Source organism: Herpailurus yagouaroundi, unplaced genomic scaffold (assembly GCF_014898765.1).
Source record: "Herpailurus yagouaroundi ecotype Mexico unplaced genomic scaffold, PumYag 159, whole genome shotgun sequence".
Lineage (NCBI taxonomy): Eukaryota > Metazoa > Chordata > Mammalia > Carnivora > Felidae > Herpailurus > Herpailurus yagouaroundi.
This window is the reverse complement of record NW_024412400.1, coordinates 67,678,989-67,704,377: the sequence shown is the minus strand read 5'-3', so window position 1 is coordinate 67,704,377 and position 25,389 is coordinate 67,678,989. Positions and strand designations below refer to the sequence as shown.

The 25,389-nt window shown below is 34.0% G+C and overlaps 1 protein-coding gene across 3 annotated transcripts in view; it reads right to left on the bottom strand.

The window, feature by feature from the left end:
* The window catches only part of NAALADL2 (N-acetylated alpha-linked acidic dipeptidase like 2), a 1,339,397-nt gene that overhangs the window by 1,013,478 nt on the left and 300,530 nt on the right, over positions 1-25,389 (bottom strand). For all 3 annotated transcript variants that reach the window (XM_040480794.1, XM_040480792.1, XM_040480793.1), the window contains exon 3: positions 11,909-12,017. The gene's annotated coding sequence lies outside the window, so the exon portion shown is untranslated. The remainder of the gene's footprint in view (positions 1-11,908; positions 12,018-25,389) is intronic.

Below are 25,389 nucleotides of genomic sequence, written 5' to 3'. Positions count from 1 at the left end.
CAATATTTGCCTTTCCCCCATAAATAAAAAAATTGAAACTATCAATATAACATTTGAAAATGAATTTTAAGATCATAAAAGAGAAGGAAATTCAAAACTCAACATGGTCATTTAACCCACCTCACTAATTTTAGAATAAACTACTAAAAGGAAAATGGGACCAATAAGAAAGTAAATTTGTTAGCAAATTATTAGAGATGCATACATATACAAAACACAAATATACACATAAATGTTAATTACACATCACAAATCTTACATGCATGGAAGAAGTTACTATCAGAATATATACTGTTAAATCTGTAAAGAGGCTTTCAGTAATCTGGCTAAGTTTAAACTTTGATTAGTATCCCATTCAAATGTTTTGCTCCACGAAAACATGTCATACTGTTTTACACCTCTCTATATAACTACATTTGGGGGGACAGGGCATAGACTATGTAACTGCCACTCCTCCTGTAAAATGTAGTTCTAAAAGTTAAATACATTGCTCAGATAAGAATTATTATTCTTGAGTATTTTATCCATAAAAAAAGAACAATTAAAATACATCAAGAATCTATTACAAGAATTAGATAAGGAACGGGAAATTACAATGAAGCAAAACAGAACAAATTAATAAAGAAAAAAACAGGTAAGAAAACTGAAAATATAATTATTAAATTCAATAGCTGATTATTTGAAAAAACAAAATTACTAATGAGCTTATTTCTATAAAAACAGAGTAGAAATCCACAAAAATAAAAAGTGATAAAAGAAAAAAAAACATAGTCAAAATAAATTTCAAAGAATAGAGTATGTGGCTAAACATAACAGAAATAAATCTGAAACTCCTAATAAAATGGATAATTTTCTAGGAAAATCTAACTTTCTAAAACTGACTTCAGAAGAGATGGAAAAATCTAAAGACTGACCTACATAGAAGAAATAGAGCAATTTGTAAAGAGATAAATGTAAAAACATCAGTCCCAGAGGATTTCATGGGGAAATCCTTTTTGTTTTTTAAGATCAAACAATTTTAATGCCTCTAAATTTCTTAGATAGTGTAAGTTAAAGAAGAAATCCCCCTGGCCCAACAATGATTGCATACACACATATGCCCTTGAATCAGTATCATTTATGAATATCAAAGCAAAAACTTGATACTAGCAAATATAATCCAAGTATACACAAAAAGAATCATACATCATGACTATGTGAGATTTACTCCAAGAATCTAAGAATTTTCGATATTAGGAAATCTTTTAATTTAATTGTGTAATAATATTAATAGAGCCCAGAAACATATTTTATCATCTTTGTTAATGCTGAAAAACCACTTGTCAAAATTCAATAACTATTTTTTAAATTTTTTCTATGTTTATTTGAGACGGAGAGAGACAGAGCATGAGCAGGGGAGGGGCAGAGAGAGAGGGAAATAGAATCTGAAGCAGGCTCCAGGCTCTGAGCTGTCAGCACAGAGCCCCACACAGGGCTTGAACTCATGAACCGCGAGATCATGACTTGAGTAGAAGTCAGATGTTTAACTGACTGAGCCACCCAAGTGCCCCTCAGTAACCAGTTTTGATTAAAATTCTTAATAAAATAGGGGCACCAGGGCAGCTCAGTCAGTTAAGTGTCCGACTTCAGCTCAGGTCATGATCTCGTGGCCCATGAGTTTGAGCCCCAGGTCAGGCTCTGTGTTGACAGATCAGAGCCTGCTTCAGAGTCTGTGTCTCCCTCTGTCTGCCCACTCCCTGCCCCCACTCATGCTCTGTTTCTGTCTCTCAAAAATGAATGAACGTTAAAAAAAATTTAACTCAATAAAATAGATTTAAATAGCAATTTCCTTCACATGATAAAATAAATCCAGCTTAGTCCAAAACCCACTATCATGCTTAATGGAGCCACACCAGAAGCATTACCAACAAAATCAGAAACAAGACAAAAGCCCCCATCACCAATATTACTTAACATTGTACTGAAAATACTAACCAAAAAATTAAGAAAAAGAAGTTATAAATGTATTTTTTGGAAAGGAAGAGGTAAAACTGTTACTAACTACAGATATCTAAAAATATAATTGTATGCATAGAATACCCAATGCAGTCAAATGACTTTTGTCACATACAGCTGACAAATCAAACACACGGTGGGGATAAAAGGTATTGAAAGAATTGTATTCGCAAAAAGACTGTAACTAGATAAGACACATAAAATATCTCCAAGCTTCCAATGTTCTGTTGGGACGAAACAGGCATAAAACACTACTCAACCACCAATACGTGGATACTTTCCAATTCTTTCTTTATATAAAAGGAGGGAGATAGAAATGGAAGATCCCTCTAGAGGGTAAGGCCAAAATCTATGGGACACAGACACTAGGGAGCCATACCTAAAGAGCAAAACCAGGACCTAATTCAAGATATTTTTTTATCCTCTGAGTAGTGAGCTGGCAATATTTACCTAGAGGAATTTCAGAATTGCTAAGAACCTCTGACTGTATACTATATGGTACCCATTCTTCTTATTTTCAAATCACAGTAATTATTGCCAAGTAAAACAAAAAACAACACAACACAGAACAAAACCAGTATCTTTATTTGCATGTAATTCATAAAGATGAATGTGAAACCCATAACAATGATAACTACTTTAGACTGGATGGAAACTAGAAAGATGGGGAACAAGGTGGAAAGGAGGACTTTTCTGTATACATCTTCTCCTATCTAAAATTTTTGGAACCATGAGAAGGAATTCCATATTCAAAAAATAAAATGGGGCACCTGGGTGGCTCAGTCATCTGACTGATAGTTATGCATCTGACTTGGTAGTGGCTCAAGTCCTGATTTTGTGGTCATGAGATTGAGTCCCATGTCCAGCTACATGTTGAGCATGGATCCTGCTTGGGATTCTTTCTCTACCTCTGTGTCTCTCTCTACTCCTCTCCTGCTCATGCTCTATCTCTCTGAAAATAAACTTAAAAAAGAAAAAAGAAATTAAAATATGTCATAGGGCATACTGAAATACTGGAAAAAGCATTAAGAGAAAGAGATATGTTTCCTATGTTTGTGGTTTGATCAGTTTAGTGTAATATACCAAGACAGAAAATATATTGTAAGCACATATATGGGAAAGGAAACTATGTTTTCGGTATGTTGAGTACCCATTATATCTTCAAGCCATCCACTGGTTTTAGGATGGCCACTGATTCAGGTTTGCCTGGCACTACTCAGGTTTGAGCACTGAAATTCCCATGTCCTAGGAAAACCCTCTTCAGAATGAAAAATATCCCGGTTTTTAGGAATGGGAACAGAAGGTTAGAGGAAACACAGAAAATCCATATGGCAGCTCAAAAAACGGAAGCAAAAAGTAACACTCTATTAGTTTTAAATGGATATGACATAGATGATCCACTTCGAGTAGTTACTGTTTTTCCCTCAACTACTGATTGGCAACTGTGATTTGCAGTTCATAAAATGAAACATCTATTGTTGCAGCACTGAGTGATGTGACTTATATGTGCAACCTAAATGCATTGTAATCATGAGCATTAACAATCATCTTTCACTTGCTTGCGGATTAATTGTGTGCTTTGCATTGAGGTAAATGCTAGTTTAATTTTAACATTGTGAATACTTTGACCAGGTTTTCTAAGAGTTCAGATAATGAAATGAGAATGATTACAATACAAATGTCAGTATAACCCAGACAACTGTATTATTTTAATGACAGAAAGAAAGACACACACAATTGTATTAGGGAGGTACTTAACCAAGATAGAGCATTCCTATACAATATGCACAAAGGAAATTGGGTTTAGGCATGATGGAAAAGGGGATGCAAAAGGACACAAGGAGTCTAAATTTCACAAGTCCTAGATGAAACAGGAAAGTATTTATAGATCAGTCATATGTTTTGTTTTGTTTTGTTTTTTTCATCTCCCCAAACTACATCATGTTCAGTCAAAATAGCCACTGTATTAGTCTGCAGACACACCACAAGAATAAATGCACATCCTACCATCCACTTATTTTATAAAAGTAAATAAAGTTACATTTCCTGATTCAGAGATTACAACCATGCACACAAACAAAAGGATCATTTCGATAATAGATGTGTTGGCCTATCATAGTATAAACCTGATTTGATCGGACCTTATTAACAAACACACTTTTCTCAGTATATCCAATGATACACTGAATCAGAACAACAAAATGTTACTTCTAGTTCTTAGGTGCTTTGTTTTGAAAAATGGAGTTTCAAATCTTCTAGGTTCTTATGAAGATAGTACGAAGCTACAGAAAACATAAAACAAGGAATGCTGGTATCTTACCCAAATAAGAACTAGACATTACCCATTATATTAACGTGCTATTGCCCTCAACAAATAACACAGACCCAAAGGCATAAAACAACACAAAAGTATTATGTTACATTTCTGGAGGTCAGGATTTTGAAATGAGTATTACTGGGTTAATCAAGGCATTAGGATGAAAAATCAAAGCACTAGCATATCTGAGTTCTTCTGTGGAGACTCTAGGGGAGAATCTATTTTCTTGACTTTTCCTCCTTCCAAAGGCCACCTCCATTCCTTGCCCGGTGCCCTTTCAAATCTTCAGAACAACCGATGTCTCATTAAGTCTCATAGACCTCATCATTCTGACAAGGACTCTTCTCCCTCCCTCTTCCACATTAAAAGACCTTTGTGATTATACTGGGGCCACCTGGATAATCATGGCTATTCTTCCTATCTTCAAGTCAGGCAATTAGCAACCTTAATTCCATCTGCTATCTTAATCCCCATCCTGTCATATAACATAAATTCACAAATTCTAGGAATTATGACCTGAATATCTTGTGGGGCCATTATTCTACCACACTCCTCTATCTACATATTTGGCAGACTACATGAATGTGAATTTTGACAAATCCCAATCAGCTTATGAAAATGCAAAGATATTACCTGCTAAGTGCCCTCCACACCTTATATGCAACACTGCGCAAAGAGTGGTGTTTTGCCCAACTGTGAAATTGAGGATTTCATAATGAAAGCTTCTGATCATTTTTCAGTTATGTCAAAGTGCAGAAGTACTTAATGAGATTTTGGACTCTATAGAAATAACAACATATTCTCCTTAGACATAAGCCTACAAGACGGCTATCATTATTTCTGGCTATACAAAAGGTATTAAAATCTTGGACTGTCATAAATTCGTTTTGAAAGTATAAGACAAGGATAATGTTCTTCTCTAATTTGGAAATACACTGATGATAAGAAGAAAAGGATCAAAATAAAATACATTTATGGGTGGTTTCCCTAAATCTGATGCGCTCTGGTCAAAAGGAATCTAGAAAAAAATGAGCTGACTGCACCTGAGCTGTTCATGTTTAGGTTGAAACAAAAACTCATAAAGTACTATAGACAACAGCAAAATCAGCAGAAAACAGTACCAATTTAAAGAAGACTATTTCTTTTCTAAAAGCGTAATTTATTTGAAATCCAATTTTGATTTTATATGTTCATATTATCTACGTACTTTGAGACAATTTTCCCTGAGAAACACAGGTTTAACTTATGGTATCATACAAGGTGCTCTGAAGTTTTCAAAAATGATGAATATTTTTGACAGGGTTAACCTATATGGTAAATGTATACAAGCAAAAGAACAGGCCTGTAGACACAGGCCTGCAGGTAAATACCTGCTGTTTCAAATAAGTAAAATCCTAAGTAATCTTTTTCTTTTCTTTCTTTTTTTTTCTTTTTTTGAGAGGATATTTAGCTTGTTGTTATCACATTGAGCTGATACAAGGAATTAATGTAATGAGGCCTTGATGAGGGCAGAGCTTCAAATTAAAGTAAATGTTACATGTAACTATATTCAATTTTAGTGTTACTTAACAGAAGGATGACCTAAAGGATGAAGGCAGTTCAGAGGAGTTTCACTGGAAAGGGAAACAAAGAATAAAAATATTCTATTGCATCATGAGACAGAAAGAAATGTACTGTTACTTTGCATTAAATATAGGTAACACCTGTTTACTTAGTTCTTTTAAATTTAAATTCTCCATTTATAGTTTCAAATGTATCTTAAATTCACAATATAGGCAATACAATTTAAATATCCAACAAAAGCCCAAAAAAATAGTTCAAATAAATTGTTGTATTAGAGTACAGAACGAGATAAAAATATTGGTATATTTCATACATATTATTTGTTAAATTAGTCTTGTTAATTACTAATTGCCACTTTTAACTATTCTACCTCTGTTCTGCTTAAATAGCAATTTCATAACAGAAAAGTAAATAAGAAATAACATATAACTTCAAATAAATACATATTTTCCATATTTTAATGTTAAAGTACTAACAAACATGCATATAATTCTTACATGTTATTTTATAATGGTTGTTTTGGATTAGTTTGGTATGACTGTGTTTCAGGTTGACTCTCTAAAATCTTGATCACCCTGGTATTTGACCTGAAGCCAAAAATATTGACATGGGCTAGAAGTATTTAAGAGTTAAAAAAAAGAACAACAAAAAAAAAAAAAGAACCACAAAAAACAAAACAAAAACAATAATCCTACTTTTGTGCTACTTTTTACATTCCCACATTACCTTAGCACCCTACAACGTAATTATTTGTATCCTTGATAAACTATGAATATCCTGAGGGAAAATACAAAGGCATAATTAACTCTGTTCCTCTAGTATCCCAAACAGTGCCTGACATATAACATAGGCTCAACAGAAATATTTCTATGAAATTATCCTTGAAAAATTTTAGCGAGTACTTTTCTAAATATTAACCTGTTACATATTTTATATGTAAATATTTTATATATAAGTAAGAGAATGTGTTTTGCAGGTTACAAACAACCTTTTATTTAAAAGGTGAACATTCGGCTTGAAAAAAGAAAATCAATGTTAGAATTATTTTACTTGGAAACGTAAATATAAAAAAGATGTTTCAAGGACAAGAAAGTACTTCATATATACACAAGTATGAAATTCATACCAAGTAAGTTAACAAGAGGCCATATGTCAAGTTTGCAAGGAAATGTTACAGATTTCTTTCGGTTATTTAAGAAACTGGAGCCACTTGTATAAAGATAATTTTCAGCATCAAGTACTAAATGAATTGCCACCAACCTGATTAATAGAGTTAAACATTGATATCTTTGAAATTTACATCAAAAACTATAGCAAAAAGCTTCAAAAGATTTATAAGATTAGGCAAAAAAAATCTAACAATTGATTTATCTATACAAAAATAAAAAGTTAATGAGTTGGGGGTCTTCTCCCTTAAAATATCACTTAGCTCTTAATGGCTGATGTCTTATTCCCTACATAAATATTGTTAATTTTTTTTTATTTCTTTAGAAAGGAAACTATTTCAAGTTAGTCTACTGAGAGAAATAAAACATCCATAAAGAAAATATAAGTAATAGAATTTCAGCTTAAGGGTAAAGTCTAATACACAAAATTATTTCTACCAGAAACAGTACAATAATTTAAATATTAATAATACTTAAAATGTTTTCTTAGGAATTATACATTAGTTAAGTATAGGATGTAGCTCAAACAAAAATATTTTAATGCTTTTATTAAAATGTACTTTGAAAGAAAGAGACTACCAATCTTTTCTTAACAAGGCTAATCTAATACTGAGATTAACCAGAAAACCATTCTTTAGATGAAATCACATTGTGGGTGTAAGAGTTCTTAAGGACAGCTCATGACAAGAACCTCTAGGTACTTGCCATCAGTGTTTTTCCTTATCTCTCTCTTGTATAGGACTTAGAGTATCAGTAAGATCCTATTATATATCTACTGGATTAGAAATGTCCAGCTCCTGAGTGTTATAAGGCTATTTATAGGTTTTATTTTTGCATTGATATGCTGCTGTTAGATCATTTAACTGTCCTCTTTTTTTTTCTTTTTGTATTATTATTATTATTATTATTATTATTATTATTATTGTACCGTAAGCAAAGGCTGCCTCTTTAGAAAAGTAAAATAGAGATTAAATTCTGGAACAAATCACATTTATTAAGCAGTTTAGTGAGAACCTTCTCAAGAAAAATCAAGAGTGTGATAATTGCATGTACTTTGGTTTATAGACACCCAGGTGGGGGGGCAAACCTCAAGGAGCATAAAATGCCTTTAACAGGCTGCAGCATCCAGCCACTCATGAATGCATGATTTCTAATTACTTTTGCAGTTTGTCACTCTTTAACACAATCAAATCTAATTGACCAGAAAATTTTGGTTAGATTGTACTAAGCTATGGCTAAATTTTTACTGTTATTATTCTGGTTTCTTTGTGAACATCTGAACTTTACTGCATCATTAAACCTTAAATTAGATTTTGATAATAAGAATGTTTTACAAAATTTTTCAAACAACTGCAATATTCACACAGGAGCTACTGTACTCTTAAATCCACTGTCATGTCTTTAAAAAAATACTTTAGACCCATTTTTTTGAGGGTTATTAAAAACAATGGCACTTTAATTTTAAGTAAACACTTTGAAAGCCTTGCACACAATAAATGCCAAATGCTAAAGGTGAACTTATGTTAAGTGCATATCAGAGCATCTTTTGTCACATGAAAGGAATTAAAATCTGAGGGTTCTCAGCGTCAGAATTACTGATAAGGTATACATACAAGAAGGGTGGCAATTAACTACCTCAATCTAGATTCTGCATTACTTTGTGTTTATGTTGGGAATCAATGATCTAAGCAATAGATCAGACATTCTTGTCATTAATTCTCTAAGCCTAGAAAGATAATAAAGGAATAAGTGAGTTTATGGTCTAAACATCTATTTTGTCCATATACTCAATGCATAACTAAAACACTGAAGATAAACATTCATGAATTTATTCATAAACATATATGACTGTATTCATTGAAGAGAATAAAGAAAATAATCACACTGGTGAATTTTAAATGCTTCTATAATAAACAAGATTAATAGGATGTGAGATAGCATCATTAGAAAGCCTCCCTATTTAGCTTTCCTTAAACTATATCTGCTAATATTTCCAGTTGTATGTTTATTCTTATTTTCCACAATATGTGTAGAGTTCAGAGAACATTGTGAATGTTTTGGGGGAAAAAAAGACCTTGTATTTTTTGTTAATGTCAGATGTAGGTCAGTCAAGGAACAGATCTAACCAGTTCTAATCAGTTTGGGTATTGACATCTAAGTACTTCAGGTTTGACTTGGCTATCAAAGAAATGAACAGTGAATATTTAAAGTCATTACAACATGGCTGGACTATAACATCTAATGCAAAAAATTTTAAAACATTATTTCAGGATACGTATCTTAGAAAATAATAGTGTGTACTAACACTTCGAAAAATTATCTGAGGTATGCTTATACCTCACACAATGCACCCATTCTCAACTAACCATACCTGAAGTAACCTGAATACGACTATAAATGCATATGATCCTGAATAAAAAGCTATATAAATAATATAGAAAGAAGCAGCTATTAGAAGGGCCCAATCAAGGGCATAAAAATTCTAGTTTCTTCTAATTCTCCCTTTGTCACTGAGATAACACATGTGGCTCCCTACAGTCATGGGTTCAATTTTCTTATAGACATAAATTCTGATTTAAATTAAGCCAAAGAGAATAGATAAGACCCCCAGAGTATATTGACTTGGCCCACTTCCCATCTTCCACTAGGCTCGCTGCCTAATTGCCATTAGCATCTGATGAAATGTACAGTAAAGGTGGTAAAAAGAAATAAATAAATGCCATTGCTATAAAAAGGAAAATGCAAAAAGAGCAAAAACTGAGGGAGCTAGAATATTATATTAGAAAATATAATTAAACTACAACTTTAATTTTGTCATATAAAATAGCATTTTAAATGAATCAAAAGAAAATACAACTTCTAAACACTACTTAAAGAACCAAAAAACTAAAAAAAAAAAGAATCACAAAACTAGTCTCCAAAAGGTTCTATGACTCTCCTTTAGATATTCACATGATTTTTTTAATAAGTTATACCCATTAAGAGAGAAGTTTCTAACCAGTAACTCACAGGCTAGATTTTATTCTCAGATTATAGTACTAGATTCAAAGTTCTCATTCCAGGTCAATTAATAACAATAATAATAATAAACCCTCAGAATAATAAACTGATGTTTCATTTAAGTATTTTATGGTCAAATCACTTTTGTTCCTAATTCTAATGTACAATTAAAGGGGAAATTCAAACTAAAAATTTTATTTTACTTGTTTATCTTCAATTACTTAAAAAGGAACACATACAGAGCTCAACAGATGCTAGGCAAACCATAACTGCTTTACCTAGTAACAAAATTTTACAACCATGTATTGAAATGGAAATGACCTAGAATTGATTCAATCCAATGGCCAAATTTAATCCTCCTCTTGCTTCCCCCTCCCCCACACCACACAATTTACTTCTTTCTCCAGCTTTAAAGTGTTTGAATCTGAATGGCTTTATGAGACCACAGCCTCCTTCCAACAGTCTTGACATTCTCTACTGTCTCACACCCAGATACTTCATCCATTTGTATTACATGCTGGAATTCAAGGCACGTAAATTTGTCACTTTTCTCTGATTTATTCTGACCCCTTCAAATTCAGAACTAAGGGAATACTCAGAAGGTTAAATGATTTGTCCACGTTCCTAAAGTATGTTGGTAGACATGCTGGGTCTGCTCAGATTTCCTAGCTCTTGGTTCTGTGCTGCCTTTTGGGTCTTTGTATCATGGATGCCTTGTAAAGTTTCATGCGTAGTAAGCCTAAACCAACATTTGAACATTAACTGCTGCTAGTGCCTTACAGAAAAACATACTTCAATCAAAACACTGGCATCATCCTTTCAAAGTCAGAATGTTTCAAGAGCAATACACTCTCTTTAGATATATATTAAAATTCTAATGTCTAGGACACCTAAGTGGCTCAGTATGTTAAGCATCCAACTCTTGATTTCAAGTCAGGTCATGGTGTCCTGACTTCCTGATTTGTGAGTTCAAGCCCCACATTGGCTCTGAACTGACAGTGTGGAGCCTGCTTCAGATGGTCTCCCTTTCTCTCTGCCCTTCCCCAACTCGCGCTCTCTCACTCTCAAAAAATAAATATTTTTTAAAAATTAAAAAAAAAAAACCCTCTAGTGCCTAAATTGAAGTTTACAGTCTATATGTGACCGTATACAGACAGACGTTCCAAAAAGTTAACCTGTACAAACTTGAAATAAATAAGCAATGCAAAGTCATGCTGAATCATGGCACAAACTGTATTGTTGTCATTTTTCAATAAAATCAGTGGGCCAACCTAAACTAAAAAAAAAGAAAAATAAATAAAACTTTAAAAAGAGACTAATTTGACTACTTATAATAAAATTTACAGTTGTATAAAAATGATTTGATACTACAAATGTAAGAAAATTATACCAATATCAACAGCCACAACAGAATTAAAATATTTAAAACAATTTTTTAATGTTTTTGTTTTTTTTTTGAGAGAGAGAGAGATAGATTGTAAATGAGGGAGGGGCAGAGAGGGAGACACAGAATCTGAAGCAGGTTTCACACCCTGAGCTGTCAGTAAGAGCCCGACACGGGGCTCAGACTCAGGGAGTGCAAGATCATGACCTGAGCTGAAGTTGGACACTTAACATACTGAGCCACCCACAGATCCCTGGAATTAAAATACTTAGATAATGCTATCTAAAGAAATGTATTCAAGTCCATGAAATAAAAGATGAATAGGAATTGGAATGCATAAGAATTTGCCACAGAATAATGCTCTCATTCTTTCCCCCCAAATAAGCAGTTTTTGGCACATAATAGAGGTATGCCAAGTCACCTTATTAAAAGTTGACTCAAGAGTAAAAGTCTTACTTTCTAATTAAAGTAATTAGGTCTTACTTCAATCGAATGATCCTAGTGCAAGCAGAGGGTCTTTGTAGGCTACAGGACTCTGACAAGCTGAACCCAGGGCTCTTCATCCAGGTGCCTAACAGTCAAAGCTCATTTCCTGTTCATAAATCAAAAAACAGAGGTGATCAGTTTAAATTGGGAGCTGTATTAGATAATTTATCAGTTGGCTCCTGAATTTCATTCTTTAGTTAATCCTTTTTAAAGTTACTTTATCAGTTCTTTTTACTGCAAGCAGCCTGAAATTATTCACTCTTTTTGCAAAAATGTATAATTACACATTTTTTTTAAAGAACAACATTTCAAGGACAAATGTATACACAATCAGACAAATACTTTTCTCTCTTGCTCTCATTTTTATGTTTTATGTGCCTTAATTTAGCTAGCCTAACTGGCACACTTACCTTGTGCCATGTACTAAGAAACTTAATAAAAGATAAAGTGGAAAACAAGTAACTGGACACCAGGTGATATTATCTGTTTGGGGAGAAAGGGTTAAACAAAGGAAAAAAAGTGTAGTAGAAAGAGCATAGCTAAGACTAAAAGCCTGGCTCTTCCAGTAAATACCTGTGTAACTATGGGTAATTTCTGTAACTATTAATTTCTTCACTTTAAAATTAGGGTGAAAATAGTTAATTTGAAGATCTATTGCGAGGAGTAGAGACATTGTATGCAATGTGCCTAACACATTGCCTAACACATATTAGATGCTCAATAATGGATATAAAGCATTTCAGGAGATTGACAGACTTTCGTTATTATTTTAGATCCCCTAATACTAAAATTAGTTATCTACATTTCATATTTATGGGCTGTGATATGAATAAGGCCATAATTTCGGGGTGCCTGCGTAGCTCAGTCAGTTAAGCATGCAGGCTTTGGCTCTGGTCATGATTTCATAGTTCACAAATTCAAGCCCCGGTCAGGCTCTGTGCTGACAGCTCAGAGTCTGGAGCCTGCTTCAGATTCTGTGTCTCCCTCTCTCTGTCCCTTCCCCGCTCACGCTGTCTCTCTCTCTCTCTTTCAAAAATAAATTAAAAAGACATTAACAAAACAATGCCATAATTATAGAGCTACTTATTTTTACTTCTCCTATTTTTATATTTTGACCTTAGCTTTGCAATATCTGAAAACTGTACAGTGTTTTATCCTCCTTTTAAAATTCCCCACAAATTATTCATTTTCTTCAATCAAAGTCAACTTGCAGTATTGCACAAACTTGTGACTCCTTGTGTTTACTTTCTCTTTGCTTTCCTAATTTTTTCTCCCACATTTCAAAATCATATATCTCCCTTAAACTTTAAGTAATAGTAAATAATGTGTCATAAAGTACTCAACTACCAAAATAAAGAGTGAAATAAAATTTCTGGATTTTTCTCTTAAATTTTTTCTGCTTTCAGGAAAAATTGATTCAGGTAGTTCCTGCAGATTTATCCAATTTTGAAGTCTCATCCAACCCTTCTTTTTCTTTTCTCACCAATTTCAAGCTTCTTGATAACAGTAACCTAACTTGGTCAATACAGCAATGAGAAGCTTTGTGGACCCACTTATTTTCAAATAAAGTTCTTGGCTCAAGATTAGTGACATTATATCATCAGTATAGATTCATATCCACACATACACAAACACACATAGAGACAGGACATTTTAGAATATCTCATTTGTGGGGAATAACTGTGATGTGAAATGGGGAGGATTGAAGATAACTACTAAATTCTCAATTTTTATTTAAAAATACCTCAATATTCTATCCAAGCTTGGGCAAGAAATTGATTACTGTCTTAGTACAAATGTAGGTTTCTGCTCTCCCTCAACACTGAAAATGAAGGAGCCATTATAAAAATGATATTGGCATGCTCATGGAGACCTAAGTTGTCCAGCTACAAGTCACAGGCCTGAGAATTTACCCATCACCTTTCTCTTGGTATCTAACTAGCTAAAAATGGCATGCTGTCATCTGTATCTCTGCATTTGATTAAAAATCAAACTGTGTAAAATAGTTTAGATACTGAAAAGTCATATTTTATCTTGTCCAAAATAATGCCTTTGATCAACCCTTGTTTTTTTAAACCACGAATTCAGGATTTTATTTACTAAGTGAAATAAAATCTAGTTTCATGTTTTGAAATGCATTATTCAGGATGTGATTTTCTCAGGTTCTTAGGGAAACTTGCCTGAATTTTTTCCTTGTGGATCTTTCAAATATCATCCAAAGTCAGAACATTGAAATTAGAAGGAAGCTTAGAGATCATCTTATTCAAACACTCACACCAACACATACCATCAGCTCCACTAGATGTTTAATTTGATAATAGACTGCACTGAGACCCTATATCCAATGTTTTAGGAATAAAATCTCAGAAATAAAAAGCTCCACTTGTCTATGGAGGTTTTTTCTTTTTACAGACTATTAAATGGTATATACCTGTATCACAAAGACAAAATGGTACCACTCCCTAGAATTTGTCCTGAGTTCTTATAATGTCTTAATACAAACATAACATACTAATTTTGGATCTTCATAAGTATATAAAAACAAAACAAAAAACCAAAACCAAGCAAAACAACAACCCAATACAACTATTATACAACTTAGCAAATTTTCTGTGAGTTTATTACTAACAATCGTTCTTTTATAAGGTTACCATTTTACTAGCTTATGGAGGATGACTTTTCCTAAAGTTTTCTTCAAGCCACTCTACTGATCAAGAACTAACAAAAATTCCCTGTTGTCAACCATATAAATTTCATTTTCAGTTTAATGCCCTTTGAAAAGCCCACTATGAGCTAAGAATTTTAGAATATCTCATTCGTGATACCTGTATATGGCTTTGGAATTCTGTACTATCTTGATACACCTGAGATTCTTGAAGGCAAGGGCTATGCCTTGGTTAGCTATGCCCCAGAGACCTATCACTGTGCCAATATAGAGAGTATGCACAATAAACGCATAATGTTAGTTATGCATTTAATAACATTTAATAAATGCTAGTTAAATGGCATCTGTGGCTCTTAATATTTTCAATCCTTTCCATATCACAAATCTCCTTGCTGCCCTTTGGAAGAATACAGTGTTCCCTCCATGCATTTTCTCTTGCTGGCCTTCCTTTCTAAGACATTTATTTTGCTCTCTTTTGCCTAGTTTCTACTCATTCTCCAAGATTCACTCATATCATGAAATCCCTTCCAGCCTAGGAATTTAAATTTTTTGAAGACTATACTATAGTGATCTAATCTTTTGAAGAACAGTATGCTTCTTATATATATTCCCCCAAAGCTCTCAGCTCAAAGTTGGACACACAGTTGCTGGCTACTGTACAGGATACAGATAATTTGTGAGCCAGGAAAGGTACAAGTAACTCATAGATGAATCAGATCAGGGATTGGCAAAATACAGTCCACAGGCCAAATTCAGCCCATTGTCTTTTCTTGCAAATAAAATTTTACTGCCCAGAAAACACATCCATTGTTTCTGTATTGTCTATGGCTGCCTTCCTACTATAACAGCAGAGTTGAGTTGTTGCAACAGAGACTGTCTAACCCACAAGTCCACAACCCTATAATATTTACCATCTGCTCCAATTCAGAATAAGCTTGCCAATCAGTGTATTAGTTCTGTGGTTCTCCAGCATGGGCTCCAGAAGGGATCTGGCCCATTCACAGCCTTAAGCACTGTGGTTAGAAAACACTCTATAATCCAGTTCTTAAAATGTGATCCCTGGACCGGAAGCACCAGCATCACCTGGGAATTTGTCAGAAATGCAAAATCTTAGGCCCCATCCAGACTACAGATTTGAAACTCTGAAGATGGAGACAGTAATCCATGTTTTTAGCAAACCTCCAACTGATTCTAATCACACTCAACTTTGGGAACTAAAAATCAGATAAAGAGAGAATCATTTATTAGCACCTGGCCATAACGACTTGGCCTGGTTATAGCAGATCCAGTTTCTTCAGCTACTAGTAGTGTGTACAGAGATTTTTAAGTAATTAAAGGATAGAAATTATGTTTCACCTGTCCTGAAACATGGCACCTTGGGTTTACTCTGAAAGAACACTATGGAGCAGGATTACTTTGATGTGGGAATTGCTTTAGCACTTTCAGTAAATGTTAATATAGCTATGAGCTGTATATCCGAAGGAAAGACAATATACCAAGTGTCAAAGTGTAAAATCTATCCAATTTAGATTGAAATATCAAAGCAATATAGCAGATAAGATCCAGTTTTTATAGGACTGCCTGTCAAGACAAACCTTTACATAAGAATTCTCAGCAGGGACACAGGCAAGCAGACTACAGCTCAGTATGGGACCCTGCTAATCAAGGATTCGTTCCAACATGTGTATCCCAGCTCTCAGTCTCAGATGTGACCAGACAGCACTTTCCATGATAGTGTGTGGGTAGAAATAAGGAAAAATCACCACCAAGCATTGTGGAAGGTAGCATTTCCCCCTGGAAAAACAATATATAATTATGTTATGTAATATATACAATTTTCACAAAATAATGTATGTTTAAACTTTACAATAAATCCTCCTTTGTGACTGTTTCCATCTGAAACACAGACTAGACTAGCAGCTATGGCTAGGATGTGAAAGGGTTATAATCCACAAAAAAATAATAGCAAGTTATTGATAAGAGACGAGCAAGATGAAGTTATTTCTTCTGGGAAGAAATGTGCCTCAATGTATTATATTTAATGCGGAAAGCCTGGTAGCTGCACCAAGAAACAAACAGTAAAATTATTTGACCTATGAAGAGTCTCTACATAAAGGTGGAAAGAAATATGTCAATCAATAAGAATAAACTACTGGGGCACCTGGGTGGCTCAGTTGGTTGAGAGACAGACTTCGGCTCAGGTCATGATGTTACGGTTTGTGAGTTCGAGCCCCACATCAGGCTCTGTGCTGACAGCTCAGAGCCTGGACCTGCTTTGGATTCTGTGTCTCCCTCTCTCTCTGCCCCTCCCTCACTCATGCTCTGTCTCTCTCTGTCTCAGAAATAAATAAACATTTTAAAAAAATTTTTTAAATAAAAAAAATAAGAATAAACTACTGACTGACAGCTTCTAGAAAATTCACACTTCTTAGTCATAAAAAAATCATTGTTTCTGCATGATCATTATTTCTCTTTTGAAAAGTGCCATTAGACTTCATATACCTAAAATCTACATAAACATTTATTTAATATCCATTTAAGAGTTTTTATTTGGACATGTATCTATGGAAAATAGGAAAAGCATTCAGATCTTCTGTGTATTAAAAAACTGGGTAATATGGACCTGGATTTCACACCTACGAATTTAGTAAATGGGCATTGTTTAGACTATCTATTAGAATTCTGATTCAGAGATTTGAAATTCACAAATTTAAATCAAAGATTAATATGCAGTTTGGTACATTTATGCATAACACAGCCCCAAATCAAAGAGAAAGCACATATAATCATCCCTCAATATAGGGACTAAAAGCCCATGTAAAGATAACTGATATGCTTCACTTGGAAATAATTCACAGTGGGGAGAGATAATACCTATCTAGAAGGACAGCAAGTGAGTCACAAATAGTGTGAACCAAGGAGGCAGCAGAGGCTGAGTAGGTTACTGAAAGTAATTAGAAGTAGTGCTCTAAAATTTTAAGGAGTGGAAAATTAGGCTCAATGTTAGAAACCTTTCATACCAAGTCCATTAGCCTCTAGAATCAACCTCCAGCTGAAGCTTCCTCAATTGAGTCATTTAAAATTAGACAAGAGCCTGTCTTTGCCAAAATACCATAGAGAATTATTCATAGGGAATGATTAGTGGGATGTACTAAATGAACTTTTTTTTAACTCTTGTTTTACATATCTGTCATGAATTCACACACATTAAAAAACACAGTGACAAGATGAAAATGCTCTGATGATCATTCTTACTACTATTACACCATATGAAATTCATATTGTTTTTATGTTTTTCAAAACAAGATAAAGATGATGGGATAAAAAAACAAAAGGTAAAACTTCTCTTAGTCTATTCAAAATATTAAATTCAAGGAAATGCTATATTAAAAGATAGCATGTTTATTCATAAAATTTGCAGTTAAAACCATATTTAATTACTAGCAATGTCCTAGTATACTGCATAACAGTTGACAACCAACAAATACTAAATGAATGAATAAGTGAACACCTCTCCCCACCCCCACCAGAGATTGACTCTCCCAAGATTTACAGCCTTGAGATGCAGCCTTATCGTAGTTATTAATTACTGAGACCCAAGCCAGACTGCCTGGGCTCAAAGCCTGGCTTTGCAAGTTACTAGCTGAGTATCCTTGAACAAATAACTTAGTCTTAGTATGCCTCAGTTCCCTCATCTGAAAAGCGAAGAGAAATTACAACAGTAGTAACTTGCTCTTAGGGTTTTTGTAATTATTAATGAGTTAATAGCAGTAAAACACCGATCTGTTAGATAGTAATCACTCAGTAACCACAAGATTATCATTATTATTAACTTCTGCTAGTTTGTATAGTGACCACTATAAATTTTAGGAAATTATTCTAGAAAATTTCCAAAAGAACATTTGGAGTGACAAGCTGCAGATTCTTGGTACATGACATACGTACCAAAATGCTACTAGAAATCAGTCAGTTCCTACATAAGAATAATTAAAGAAATAAGAGATTATTCCCACCCATGTTAAAAAAAAAAAAAAAAGACTGACCCTTCCCTCTCAGACCATGTGTCCATTCACAGACACTTAGCCTTAGGCTTTGTACTGTATATCAAGTCCTAGATCCCAGCCAGGCAGCCCAACAAGTTATTACTAAAAGGTAAGGTCGCTTTGGCTTTCTGGATTTCACACTTACAATGCTACCACCTCTGCCAGTTATTTATAAATATAAACTATCTGATGCATCAGGGATAACTGCTGCTTGGTCAATTAACTCAAAATGATATTAATTTCAGTTCCAACTAAACCATGAGCTCTATGACCTTGGGCAAGTTGTTTAATCTTTAGGCTTATTTTCTCATCTGTAAAATGGGAACATTATATTAATTATATCATCTCATATGGTTATATTAGGGATTAAGAAGGAAGCAATTAATGAAAAATGCTTTTGAGTACTCTGAACAGAGACTATCTAGGTTCATATGCTAGCCCTAATATTTATCAGCTATGTGTGCTGGGGCACCTTGCTTAGTCCCACTCTGCTTTATAAGTGCATAGAAAAAGACTACCTATTGCTATTTTTAATAGCTTTACTGAGATATAATTTATACAATATATCCATTGTGTCTAATTCAATGGTTTTTTTTAGTAAATTTATATAATAATGCAACCAGCACTATAATCCAATTTTAGAAAACTTATTTATCTCCAAAAGCTTCCTTATGCCATTTATAGCCAATCCTCACTCCCAATCCTAGCCCCAGAAAACCACTGTTTGGTCATTTTTGGATATATAATGTTATAGTCATATAATATGTGATCTTTGTTTCTGGTTTCTTTTACTTATATTTTTGAGGTTCATCACATCATAGTTTGTATCACTACCACATTCCTTTTTATTGACAAGTTATATTCCACTGTATGGATGTAACTGCTATATAAACAAACAAACAAACCCTATAACAAGGAAAGATCTAAATATTATTTTCTTTCCAGACTGGTCTTTAAGATTGTGTTTGATTTGAGGACACTCTTTCATTGTTAAATAGGTAGGAAGCTTTAGAACTTCATCTGTTGCCCTGTAATTAAGATTACAACTAGACTAGTGACAATAAACTGAACACATTTCCAGACTGTCAATATGTTTCATGACGTATATCCTTTTTTCCCATTTCTTCCAACTATCACCATCATTTCAAATCTGTGACTCACCATTCCCTTTAAAGGCCTGTCTCAAGTCATTATTCCTTTGATGTTTTCTATGGTTTCTTGGGACACTTTATATACCCAACAAATATCTTAATATTAATGTAAGTCAGTAGTATGCACAAGGGAGAAGAGCAGGGACTCTAGGATGTGAAAAACCACCAAGAGGGGATAACTGTCCATACTGAATGTGTAGAGAAAAAGAAAAGACCAATGGTGGGATTTTAATGAACTTCAACTTTAAAAGGTGGTAAGAACAGGATTCATGTAAAAGAAGTGGTAAGAGTATAATAGGGTTACAAGTGCAAAGGAATGAAGAGACTCAACAATGTGAAGAGGTTTAGGTAACACATAGTGAAGTAACATAAGCACTTGGAGCATGCTCATTGGCTCTGAGGAATGAGGATGCTTGAGTCCATTTAGGCTGGCAATGGAAATAAGTGAAGCTACTGGACATAAAGCAATGAAGACTTGCAAAGACTGGTAAAGTTAGAAGTAGCAAGACTAGCAGACTGTTGCCATATGGGATGATAAGTTCAAAGATGGCCATTCTTCTTTGTCAAAGAATCCCAAAATGAAGTTAGGGTAGGTCTCAATTTTTGAATATCACACATTTTTAAAAAAACACACTGTGTATAAAATTACACACTCTGAGCAAGTGGGATTCATCCCAAATACTCAAGGCTGCTTTCAACATTCAAAAATCAATTAATGTAATTCATTATATCAACAGTCTAGAGGGAAAAAATATATACATATATATGTATGTATGTATATGTATATATAGGTATATATATACATATACATACATACATAATAGATGGAGAAAAAAATATTTGGTAAAATCCAACACCTATTCATAATAAACCTCTCAGCAAACTAGGAACAGGGAGGAACTTTTTCAACTTGATAAAAAAACATATAAAAATCCTGCAGATGACATCATACTTAATGATGAGAATCTAGATGTTTCCCCTCTATGATCAAGAACAAATGAAGTATGTCCCCTCTCCTAATCCTTTTCAACATCAATTGGGAAGTCCTAGCTAATGCAATAAGGCAGGAAAAGGAAATAATATATTTACAGATGAAAAAGGAAGACACGAATCTGTCTTTGTTCATAGATGATATGGTTGCCTTATGGAGAAAAAGCGAAATAATCAACAAAAAATTCCTGGAACAATTATAGCAAAGTTGATACACAGGAGAATATACAAAAGTCAATTGTTTTCCAACATGGTCACAATGAATAAGTGGAATTTGAAGCTAAAAAAATACCATTTACATTAGCACCCCAAAATGTACTTAAGTATAAATCTAAAAATACACATACAAGATCCATATAAATAAAACTATAATACTCTGATGAAAGAAATCAAAGAACTAAGTAGATATTCCATATTCACGGATAGGAAGACTTAATACTGTCCATGTGTCAGTCCTTTCCAACTTGATCTATAGATGCAGTGTAATCCCAATCAAAATCCTAGCAAATTATTTCGTGGATATTAACAAAATGATTCTAAAGTTCATAAAGAGAGACAAATGATCCCAAATAGCCAACATAATATTGAAGAAGACCAAAGTCAGAGGACTGATGCCACCCGACTTCAAGACTTACAATAAGACCATAGTAATCAAGACAGCATGGTATTGGTGAAGAAATAGACAAATAGATCAATGAAACAAAATGGAGAGGTCACAACAGATCTATCTATCTATCTATCACAAATAGATCCACACAAATATAGTTAACTGACCTTTGACAAAGAAAGAGGCAATTCAGTCAAGGAATGACAGTCTTTTCAGCAAATGGTATTGGAATAACTAGACAGTCATACACAAAAAAAAAAAAATCAATCTAGATACAGAAATTACAACCTTCATAAAAATTAGTTCAAAATGGATCATAGACCTAAATATAAAATGCAAAACTATAAACCTCCTAGAATATAACATAAAACAAAATCCAGATGACCTTGGATCTGGCAATGACTTTCTAGATACAACACTACGGGCATGATCCATGATAAGGAATTGATAAGTGGGACTTCATTAAAATTAAAAATATACTATGTGAAAGCCACTATCAAGAGAATTGGAAGATAGCCACAGACTGAGAGAAATATTTTCAAAAAAAACCTGTTATCCAAAATATAGAAAGAACCCTTGAAACTCAATAATAAGAAAATGGGTAGTCCAGTTAAAAAATGGACTTAGATATCCAGTTAAAAGATCTGGATATCTCACTAAAAAGATATACAAGTGGAAATAAGAATTATGAAAATATGTGCATCAGACATAATTAGAGGTTCATCAGTTGTTATAAATGTACCACTCTGGGTATGATGTTGATAGTGGGGAGGCTGTACATCCATGAGGAAAAGATACATGGGAATCCTCTGTACTCTGTGCTCAATTTTGCTGTAAATCTAAAACTGCAGTACTGTACTATAAAAAATAAAGTCTATTAATTTAAAAAATAACTGAATTAAATTAAAACAAACACACACACACAGTGTGAGCTAAGTAAAACATGTCACTATACTGGATTACAATTTGCTTAGAGGCTATGGCAACACATATGCTCTAAGACTTGGGATACAGTTAGCAATATGTATAAAATCTATTGACTCAGAAATAAAAAGTAAAGAAAAAGGGTGATTACATTATCTTGTATTTCTGAGTCTAGAAGAAAATTCAAAGTACTAACAAGTCAGTGGGTCATAATTTCCAACCCCTTAATGAAAAACAATTTTTTAGAAAGCTAAATTAGCCTTCCACCACTTTATGTACAACTGACTGGAAGATATAAATATTCAAAAATTTCTATAGTCAAAATATGAGAAAAGGGGGAAATCCCTTTCCCACCCACCCAACCCATCATGCAAATATATTTAGATAAGAATTCAGTACAGCTTATGATTTACCCCTAGAATCTGACACAGTCCCTGGTGCAGGAAAAAAAAAAAAAACTAAATAAATATTTGGTTAACAAATAAATGAATTACGTATTCACTTCAGGAAAAAATCATTCCGCCTGCGTTTGGATCAGAAAGAAGCCAGCATGAAAATGAGAGAAATTTGTTAGCAGCCTAGTGCAATTCTCCAGCCATGAAATAATGAAGGCGTGGATAAAAGCAATAGCACTGGAAATGAGCAGATGCAGCCAGGAAGAGTATAAACAACAGCATGCTTAAAGCATTGAGCATGAGCTACTGAGAGCAACAAATACTGAGGGGCTCAAAAAATAGAAGAGCATCCCAGGAAAGATACTGAGAAGGAATACTGGTGACTCCCTGTCACTAGGGAGCTTCTGATATATGCATTAAATAGTTGTTTTCCTAATCTCTTAGTACTGCAGAACTCAAAAGAATCAGAAGACAACAGTGTGACAGAAACTTAGAGGGGACAGATTTAAGATACAGAAAAAATAGTACCCAGTGCACAGAGACCAAGTACTGCGTGCGGGGCTGGAATTAGGGGTGAGTGAAGCATCCACTTGGGCGAAAACACTTTAAGGGGCATCAATCAGTAATCAAAATATGTAAATGCATTATTTTAAAAATAAAAATTAAAAGAATCCATGATGAACAAAAGATCAAAATTTAAATAAAGACAAGGTTGCTGTGTGTATGTTTTATTACACAACATTACTGTGCATCATGACAGCCTGCAGTTCCTGAACCTGCAAAGCCTTTGTTTTCCCACAGGCAGGTTTTGGGGTTGACAATGGTGGGCCAATAAATTGGACAGCGTGGGGCTTTATAAATAATCATGTTTTCTGATTGTAGAGCTTTTACTAACTTTTTCTGCTTGGTTCAAAATATGGGAGGATATCTTAATAAGTGTATACAGGGCACACCTTTTTCCTTTTACCACAATTTCCAACATAGCTTTGGCACAGCACTGAGACTTGGAAAGCTTCCTTTGGGTTTAGCAATTAGAAAGTCATTGGTGACTTAGCGGGAGTAGTTTCAATGTGGTAGTGAAGGGAGAGGCCAGACTGTAGTTGATTGAAGAGAGTAGGCCAAAGGCAAAGGGCCAGAAAGGGAGATGTTTGAGGATAGAGGGTAGATGATCCATGAGGCAATACAACTTCCAAACTTTTCTTTTATTGAAAGGGATCCCAAATACATTTGTAGGGAAACAGAAATATAGTTAAAAAAAAAATTAAGAAACCACTAGTCATCCCTATTGTGCTGCTTTTAAAACAATCATCTTCACTGAGTCATTACATATATTACATATTCCTTAGGTTCTCTGCCCAGTGACCAAAATCACCATGGTTTCAATGAGAGCATTTCTGAAATATTTCTGACAACATGTGTTTTAACATAATATTCTCCTAAACATATCATATCACAGGAGTCAACTCTACAAAGAATCATTCTCTTGAAATCTGGATGATTGCTTTAAAAAGAAGGCGATTAGGGGCGCCTGGGTGGCGCAGTCGGTGAAGCCAGGTCACTTCAGCCAGGTCACGATCTCGCGGTCCGCCAGTTCGAGCCCCGCGTTGGGCTCTGGGCTGATGGCTCGGAGCCTGGAGCCTGTTTCCGATTCTGTGTCTCCCTCTCTCTCTGCCCCTCCCCCGTTCATGCTCTGTCTCTCTCTGTCTTAAAAATAAATAAACGTTGAAAAAAAAAATTAAAAAAAAATAAATAAAAAGAAGGCGATTTTGCAATATTTAGATTTAGTTTGAAACATGAAGTAAATTCCCACTACTTAACCTTTTAGATTCAGGTATCTCATAGGAGAAATTCCAAATTGGCTTATAAATGTTATCTTGGGTACAAAATGATCCTTGAAATTTAATTATGTCTTTACACTTAGAATTTTCCTGTATTAATATGCAAATGCAAGTATATTCATGATGACCCACTGAAAACTCTCAATAATAATGAAGGTGAAAGAATACTAAATAAATAAAAGGGCAAGGTTTCTAATTAAAACAAACTAAGCAGAAAACTATGGTGTTTTGTTATTATTTTTAGTACTAATCTCAAAAGGCTAAAGTCTGATGAATTATAGTTTTATGAAGCCAGAGGCCTCATCTCCCAAGACACATTTTTACTGGTAGTTAAATGAGAAAATGTAGAGACAACACTTTCTACTATGGGAGGTACAACTGGAAGAGTGCTTACAATGGGTGTGACTAGAAAGATGAAATTAACACAATATGTGCTCCTTACATAAACAAAACATGTTATAGGTTAGCAAATGACTTTCTCTTCAAATATTAGAGAGTAGTGCCTCTCAATTTATGCTAAAAATACCTCCATGAATCAATTCTGGGTTTCGTGAAAAGTCAGATTCCTGGTCCCATCAAAATGAGAATCTGAATAGGTGGGCCCCAGAATCTGCATTTTTAACTTCCCCAAGTGATTCTCAACAGGGGCAAATTGTAAGTACTGAAGATGATATACTGTATTATGTACAGTGTATACTCTAACATTTATGTATGATGGATTTAATAGTAAAAATGTAATGAAGAATAGGTCAACCAATCCATCAAAAAAATCATAAATATTGTGCAGATTACTTACAACAAAGTTAGTATATTAGATCTATGAAGATGTCAAATAAAGTATCATCAATACGTAATTGTTCAATGT